Consider the following 8,628-nt stretch of genomic DNA (forward strand, 5'->3'; position numbering starts at 1 on the left):
GTCAAGATGGATGGTTGGGTGAGGTCTTTGGAGGTGGATGGATGGGGAGAAGATCGGGATGGAAGGTTGGATGGAGTCTTTGGAGGTGGATGGTCAAGATGGATGGTTGGGTGGGGTCTTTGGAGGTGGATGGACACCCACGAGACGACACGCGGCCAGGTGAGTGACACCGCGACGCCAGGAAGCGAAGTGGCGACGGTGGCTTTCGGACCTAAAAAAGCAGAAATTAAGAAAATAGGTGGACGAAGCCACAAAAATTAAGGAAAAAGCGCGTTGCGGTCGCAATTTTCTGGGAAAACGCCCCAATTCCCATCTTCTGGGGTGGGTTTTTTTAGGGTCAGGTGCTCGGCCAAGAGGTCCCAGGGGGGATTCGCGCCCCCGGAGATCTGTTTTTTGATGGGAACGAGGTCCCAAAATCTGCCCCAAAAGGGGAAATGGGGAAATATGGGGAAATGCCCCAAAACTCTGTATTTTTGGTGGGATTGAGAAGTCGGGGAGAGCGTTCGGATGCAGAATTCGGTGTCCCCTGCCCCCCCCCGGCCCTGCTCAACGCCGCTCCCTGCTCCCCCCCCCACCCAGATGGCAAAACCAAGCTGGAGGTCTCCATCCTCCCCCCGTCCTTGGAGGACCTCTACCTCAGCCAGAACGCCAGCATCACCTGCGTGGTGGCCAACGCCCCCGAAGACCTGAAGTTCTCCTGGTCCCGGAGCGCCGGGACCGCCTTGGACGTGTCCTCAGGGGAGCCTGAGAAGCAGGAGAACGGCCTCTACCGCCTCACCAGCGTCCTGAAGGTCTGCGCCGAGGAGTGGAACAGCGGTGAGACCTTCTCCTGCACCGTGTCCGGCTCGGAGCTCCAAGAACCCATCGAGAAGTCGGTGAAGAAAGACCTAGGTAGGAAGCCGCCGTTCCTCTCCCGCCCCCGCTCGCAAGCCCCGGTGGGGAAGGAGAAGTTTGGGGCGAGGGCAGAGGTGTTTGGGGCGAAAGGTGGAGAAGTTTGGGGTGAGGACGGAGACGTTTGGGGCAAAGGTGGAGAAGTTTGGGCCAAGAGAAGTTTGGGGCAAGTGGAAGCAGTTGGCTGGAGGAGCTGAGTGGAAAGGGGTTGGCCTACTGGAAGAGGTTCTAGATGGAGAGCAAGGGCTTCTGGGAGAGTCGCCGTGGCCGGTCCGATGGAAGGGTGTGGTCTCCTGGAAGGAACGTGCCCACCAGAAGGTGTTGTCCAGCAGAAGGGTCCACTGGGAGGGTGTACTGGGAGGACCTAGCCTACTGGGAAGGTCTATCGATCTGGAAGGACCTAGCCAACTGGGAAGGTCTTACTGGGAGGACCTAGCCTACTGGGAAGGTCTATCGATCTGGAAGGACCTAGCCAACTGGGAAGGTCTTACTGGGAGGACCTAGCCAACTGGAAGGGTCTATCAATCTGGAAGGACCTAGCCAACTGGAAGGGTCTTACTGGGAGGACCTAGCCAACTGGGAAGGTCTAGCCTACTGGGAAGGTCTATCCAACTGGAAGGACCTAGCCAACTGGAAAAGTCTTACTGGGAGGACCTAGCCAACTGGAAGGACCTAGCCTACTGGAGAGGTCTATCAGTCTGGAAGGACCTAGCCTACTGGAAGGGTCTTACTGGAAGAACCTAGCCTACTGGAAGGGTCTATGAAGCTGGAAGGACCTATCCTACTGGAAGGGTCTTACTGGGAGGACCTAGGCAACTGGAAGGACCTAGCCTACTGGAAGGGTCTAGCCAACTGGAAGGACCTATCCTACTGGAAGGGTCTTACTGGGAGGACCTAGCCTACTGGAGAGGTCTATCAATCTGGAAGGACCTAGCCAACTGGAAGGGTCTTACTGGGAGGACCTAGCCAACTGGAAGGACCTATCCAACTGGAAGGGTCTTACTGGGAGGACCTAGGCAACTGGAAGGACCTAGCCTACTGGAAGGGTCTTAATGTGAGGACCTAGCCTACTGGAGAAGTCTATCAATCTGGAAGGACCTAGCCTACTGGAAGGGTCTTATTGGAAGAACCTAGCCTACTGGAAGGGTCTATCAAGCTGGAAGGACCTAGCCAACTGGAAGGGTCTTACTGGGAGGCCTCCCCCGGCCCACCCTGACCTTCTCTTGCGCCCCGCAGCCGTCTCGGTGCAGGCGCCCTCCGTCTACGTCTTCCACCCGCCAGCGGAGGAGCTGGCCCGCCAGGAGACCGCGACCTTGACCTGCCTTGCCTCGGGCTTCCGTCCCCGCGACATCTTGGTCACCTGGACCCAGCAGGACCGTCCGGTGCCTTCCGGCAGCTTCTCGACCTTCGGCCCCCAGGAAGGCGACGGCGGGCTCTTCAGCGTCTACAGCAAGCTGAGCGTGCCGGCGTCCGAGTGGCAGCGGGGGGACAGCTTCGCCTGCGTGGTGGGGCACGAGGGGATCCCGCTGAACTTCGTGCAGAAGAGCCTGGACAAGAGCACGGGTAAACCCACCAACGTCAACGTCTCGGTGATCCTCACCGATTCCGACAGCACCTGCTACTGAGCGCGGGCCGGGGGGGGGCTGTAAATCCGGAAAAAGAAAAAAAAGAAAAAAAAAGTACGGTGAAAAAAATATAAGTCCGGTGGGAAAAAAAAATAAGTATGATAATAAAAAAAAAAGATGGAAATCGTGCACAAAAGTTGCGGCGCTGGCGTCTTCATCCGGTGCGTCCACCTCCTCCCAATCCCCGTCCGAAAAAAAATAAATAACGGTAATAATTCCGAAAAAAAATAATAATTCCAGAAAAAATAATGATAATGATGGAAAAAATGATGGAAAAAAAAGAGATGATAATAAGAAAAATCATGGAAATCACGCAGAAACATGACGGCGCTGGTGGCTTCATCCGGTGCATCCACCTCCTCCCAATCCCCGCCCGAAAAAAAAAAATAATAACGGTAATAATTCCAAAAAAAAAAATAATAACTCCAAAAAAAAAATAATGGTAATAATAATGATAATGATGAAAAAAAAAGATGGAAAAAAAAAAAGATGATAATAAAAAAAATCATGGAAATCACGCACAAAAGTTGCGGCGCTGGTGTCTTCATCCGGTGCGTCCACCTCCTCCCAATCCCCGTCCGAAAAAAAAAATAATAACGGTAATAATTCCGAAAAAAAATAATAATTCCAAAAATAATAATAATAATAATGATGATAATGATGAAAAAAAGTTGGAAAAAAAAAAGATGATGATAAAAAAAAAATGGAAATCATGCAGAAACATAATGGCACTGGTGTCTTCAGCCGGTGCGTCCACCTCCTCCCAATCCCTTCCAAAAAAACAATTAATGATGATAATTCCAAAAAAAAATTAATGATGATAATTCTGAAAATCAGAATAACGATGATAATGATGAAAAAAATAAAGATAATAGTTAAAAAAAAACAAACAAACAAACAAAAACAAGAAAACAGAAATCACACAGAAACATGCCGGTGCCTTCACCCAGCACATCCACCTCCTCCCAAACCCACCCATCTCCCAGCCCCAATTAGCGACGGGGCTAATTAAATAGGGGTGGGGCTAATCAGTTAGGGATGGGGCTAATTAATTAAGGACAGAGCAAACCCATTAGAGATGGGGCTAATCTATTAGGGATGGGGCAAATCAATTAGGAATGGGGCAAACCAATTAGGAATTGGGCTAATCAATTAGGGATGGGGCTAATCAATTAGGAATGGGGCTAATCAATTAGGAATTGGGCAAATCAATTAGGAATTGGGCTCATCAATTAGGAATTGGTCTAATCAATTAGGGATGGGGCTAATCGATTAGGAATTGGGCTCATCAATTAGGAATTGGGTTAATCAGTTAGGGATGGGGGAAATCAATTAGGAATTGGGCTAATAAATTAGGAATTGGGCTCATCAATTAGGAATTGGGCTAATCAATTAGGAATTGGGCTAATCAATTAGAAATGGGGCAAATCAATTAGGAATTGGGCAAATCAATTAGGAATTGGGCTCATCAATTAGGAATTGGGTTAATCAATTAGGAATGGGGCAAATCAATTAAGGACAGGGTAAATGAATTAGGGATGGGGCTAATCAATTAGGAATTGGGCAAATCAATTTTCCATTTCCCCTCTTTTTTTTTTGCCTATTTTTTTTAGGAAGTGGTGAGAAAGAGCAGGACGAAATGACCCGTTTTCCCCTCTTTTTTGCCCATTTTTTTAATCAAGAGAGGTGAGAAAGAGCAGGATTTACACAAATTAGGGATTCCCAGTTTGCTCCCAGCAGGGTTTTGGCCAAGAATTGGGTAGAAAACGGGGGAAAATGGGGTCTTTGTTGCACGCAGCAAAAATTTTGTAAAAAATCTGCTTTTTTGCGGCAAGGTTTTAGAGAGAAACGAGAGAAAAAAAAAAAGGGTGGAAATGTGGCTTTTTGCTGCACTCGCCCCAAAAAAATAATAATAAAATCTCACTTCCCCTTTTCTCGCCGCAGGGTTTTAGACGCGAATTGAGTAGAAAACAGGCGGAAATGGGGTTTTTTGCTGCGTGCACCAAAAATCCCTCCTTGCTGGGAGGGTTTTGGAGAGGGATTTGGTGAGGAAATAGGTGAAAAAGTGACCTGTGTAAAAAAAAATGGGTGAAAATGTGAAATTTGGCTACCTGCATCAAAAAAATCCTACTTCCACTTTGCAGCGGGGTCGTGGACACGAATTGGGTGGAAAATGGGCAAAAATTATTATTATTGTTATTTTTTTTGCACGCACCTAAAAAACAACCCACTGCTCTTTTGCTCACGGTGGGGTTTTGCCCAATAATTGGGTGGGAAATGGGTGAAAACACGGCTTTTTGGTGCATGCACCAGAAGTCTTTGTGGCCCCGTCGCTTCTAAAAGGCCTTTGGACCGGGATTGGGTGGAAAAATGGGTGAAAATGTAGGTTTTTGATACATGCACCAAAAATCCTCATGATCCCATTGCTTGCAGAAGGGTTTTGGGGAGGAATTGGGTGGAAAAATGGGTTAAAATGTAGCTTTTTAGTGCATGCACTAAAATCCTCATGGCCCCATTGCTTGCAGAAGGGTTTTGAGGAGGAATTGGGTGGAAAAATGGGTGAAAATACAGCTTTTTGATGTATACACCAAAAATCCTCTTGGCCCTGTTGCTTGTTGAAGGGTTTTGGAGGAGGATTGTGTGGAAAATGGGTGAAAATGTGGCTTTTTGGTACATGCACCAAAAATTCTCCTGGTTCTTTTGCTTGTCGAAGGGTTTTGGACAAAGGTTGGATGGGAAATGGGTGAAAACATGGCTTTTTGGAGCATGTACCCCAAATCCTCATGATCCCATTGCTTGTTGAAGGGTTTTGGAGGAGGATTGCGTGGAAAAATGGGTGAAAATGCGACTTTTTGATGCATGCACCAAAAATCCTCATGGTCCCATTGCTTGCAGAAGGGTTTTGAGGAGGAATTGGGTGGAAAAATGGGTGAAAATACGGCTTTTTGATGTACGCACCAAAAATCCTCTTGGCCCTGTTGCTTGTAGAAGGGTTTTGGAGGAGGATTGTGTGGAAAATGGGTGAAAATGTGGCTTTTTGGTACATGCACCAAAAATTCTCCTGGTTCTTTTGCCTGTAGAAGGGTTTTGGAGAAAGATTGGCTGGGAAATGGGTGAAAATATGACTTTTTGGTGCATGCACCAAAAATCCTCATGGTCCCATTGCTTGCAGAACGGTTTTGAGGAGGAATTGGGTGGAAAAATGAGTGAAAATGTGGCTTTTTGGTGCATGCACTAAAATCCTCACGATCCCATTGCTTGTGGAAGCGTTTTGGAGAGGAATTGTGTGGAAAAATGGGTGAAAAATGTGGCTTTTTGATGCATGCACTAAAAAATCCTCATGGCCCTGTTGCTTATAGAAGAGCTCTGGAGAGGGATTGGGTGGAAATCGGGTGAAAATATGGGGTTTTGGTGCATGCACCAAAAATCCTCATGATCCCATTGCTTGCAGAAGGGTTTTGGAGAGGAATTGGGTGAAAATACGTCTTTTTGGTGCTGACTCCCGCCCCTTTTTTTGTCAGCCTCCCCAGAACGCATCATGGTGGTCCTGGGCAAGGAGCCGGAGCTGGAGCTGGAGGAAGACGTCACCGACCTCTGGACCGCCGTGGCCTTCGTCATCCTCTTCCTCCTCAGCCTCTGCTACAGCACCGGCGTCACCCTCTTCAAGGTACTCCCCCCCTGCACCCCCCAACAATAATAATTAGTGTTAATTAAGGCCGAGCAATTTAACGTTGGTGTCTCCCCAGGTCCTCTGAGTGCTGAAGGTCTTCGCCCATGGGTGCCCCCTCCGTTGTCCCAGGGGTTGGACCGGGAATTTTTGTGCTTTTCTCAAAAATGCACAGAATAAAACGATTTTTCAGACCGTTTCCGCGGGCTTCGAGAAACCCCTTTTCCACCCCAAAATGGAGCCACGTTGCCTCGGTGATCTCCGGCAGGCTTCAAGAGACTGTTTTTCCCCCAGGCGAAGACACGTTGTGTTGGTGCGTCACACCCTAATCTCCTTAAATCTCCAAAAAACCCTTTCCCCCCCCCAAAAAAAAGCCCTGTTGCGTTGGTGCTTCCTACTCAATTTCCATCGGGTTACCAAAAAAGACGATTTTCCCCCCAAAATGAAGCCTCATCGTGTCGCTCCATCTCAGCCTAATCTTCATCCAGCTTCAGGAAACCCATTTTTTCCCCCCAAAAAGCCCTGTTGTATCAGTTTATCGCACCCCAGTGTCCACCGGGTTGCCAAAAAACCCCTTTTCCCCCCAAAATGAAGGCACTTTGTGTTCATATGTCTCATCCTAATAAAAAAAGCTTCAAAAAACCCATTTTCCCCCAAAATGACGTCCCTGTTACATTGGTGCATCACACTAAGAACCCCCCCTTTTCTTCATCACGTTGCCTCGATGCACCCCAAACAAGTTGCCCAAAACCTCCCTTTTTTCCCCCATTTTCCTCCCCAGCCCTACACCCCTCCATGGGCTGATTGCGTGCCGGGGACCCAATATTTCAGTTTTTCCCCCCATTTTCCTTCCCAACCCCACACCCCCCCAGGGTTTGATTGCATGCCAGGGACCCAATATTTCATTTTTTCCCCCCGTTTTCCTCCCCGGCCCTGCACCCCTCCGTGGCTTGATTGCGTGCCGGGGAGCCAAAATTTCATTTTTTGGACCAAAAACCTCAAAATCCTGTTTACGATAAAAGCCATTTTCATTTCTCCTCTTTCCTCCCCGTCGTGGTTTCTTGGGCCGCTGCCTGAGTCATTCGGGGAGCAGAAACTGGTTGTTTTCCCCCCAAAAAAAGCAGCGCCGAACATCTGGATTTCGGCGTCACCCCGGCCAGATGTGTCCTGTTTACCTGAACCGCGCTTCTCCCTCTGAGTCACCGCACCCAAAATAGCCGTTTCCTGCCCCAAAACCGCCCCCGGCGCCTTTCGCACGGAGGGACGTGGTGCGTGATGGGAAAAAACATGGCGGGAGCGCGGGGAAATGCGGATTTTTTATCGAAAATACGGAAACGGAGAAGCAAAGATGGGAAATTTGGTAATAAAGTGGGATTTGAACGGTTTTTGGGGCATTTTCTGGTGGATTTCGCCCTGTTTCGTGGCTTGTTCTCCCTCCGAGGCCGTTGGCCAATGGGAAGGTGGGGACGGAGGGGGCGGGGCCTGGGCTCTGCTGTAGAAGATGAGGAAGAAGAGCATGATGAAGGTGGAGATTGTGGTTATTGCTCCTCCTCCGCCCCATTTCACGAAGCTCGGCCCACCGCAATCCCAGAGGTCTGTTGGGCAGGGGACGCCATCATTAACCCATCTAATTAACCCCTAACGACCCTTTCCCGATGCTAATTGGCTGCCCGGTCATGGTCTTGGAAGACCCAACGTGGTCTTGGAAGACCCAACGCGGTCTTGGAAGACCCAACGCGGTCTTGGAAGACCCAACGTGGTCTTGGGAAACTCAATGTGGTCTTGGAAGATCCAACAAGGTCTTGGGAAACTCAACGTGGTCTTGGAAGACCCAACGCGGTCTTGGGAGACCCAACGTGGGCTTGGAAGACCCAACAAGGTCTTGGGAGACTCAACGTGGTCTTGGAAGACCCAACAAGGTCTTGCAGGACCCAACGTGGTCTTGGAAGACCCAAGGTGGTCTTGGAAGACCCCACAAAGTCTTGGAAGACCCAACAAGGTCTTGCAGGACGCAACGTGGTCTTGGAAGACCCAACATGGCCTTGGAAGACCCAACAAGGTCTTGCAGGACCCAAGGTGGTCTTGGAAGACCCAACAAGGTCTTGGAAGACCCATCGTGGTCTTGGAAGACCCAATGCGGCCTTGGAAGACCCAGCGTGGCCTTGGAAGACCCAACATGGCCTTGGAAGACCCAACATGGCCTTGGAAGACCCAACATAGCCTTGGAAGACCCAACAAGGTCTTGGAAGACCCAACGTGGTCTTGGAAGACCCAACAAGGTCTTGGGAAACTCAACGTGGTCTTGGAAGACCCAACAAGGTCTTTCAGGACCCAACGTGGCCTTGGAAGACCCAACAAGATCTTGGAAGGCCCAACACGATCTTATCTTAATAAAATAAAAAAATAAAATAATAAAATAAAATAAAATAAAATAAAATAAAATAA

This window comes from Anser anser (assembly GCF_964211835.1).
Source record: "Anser anser genome assembly, chromosome: 34".
NCBI lineage: Eukaryota > Metazoa > Chordata > Aves > Anseriformes > Anatidae > Anser > Anser anser.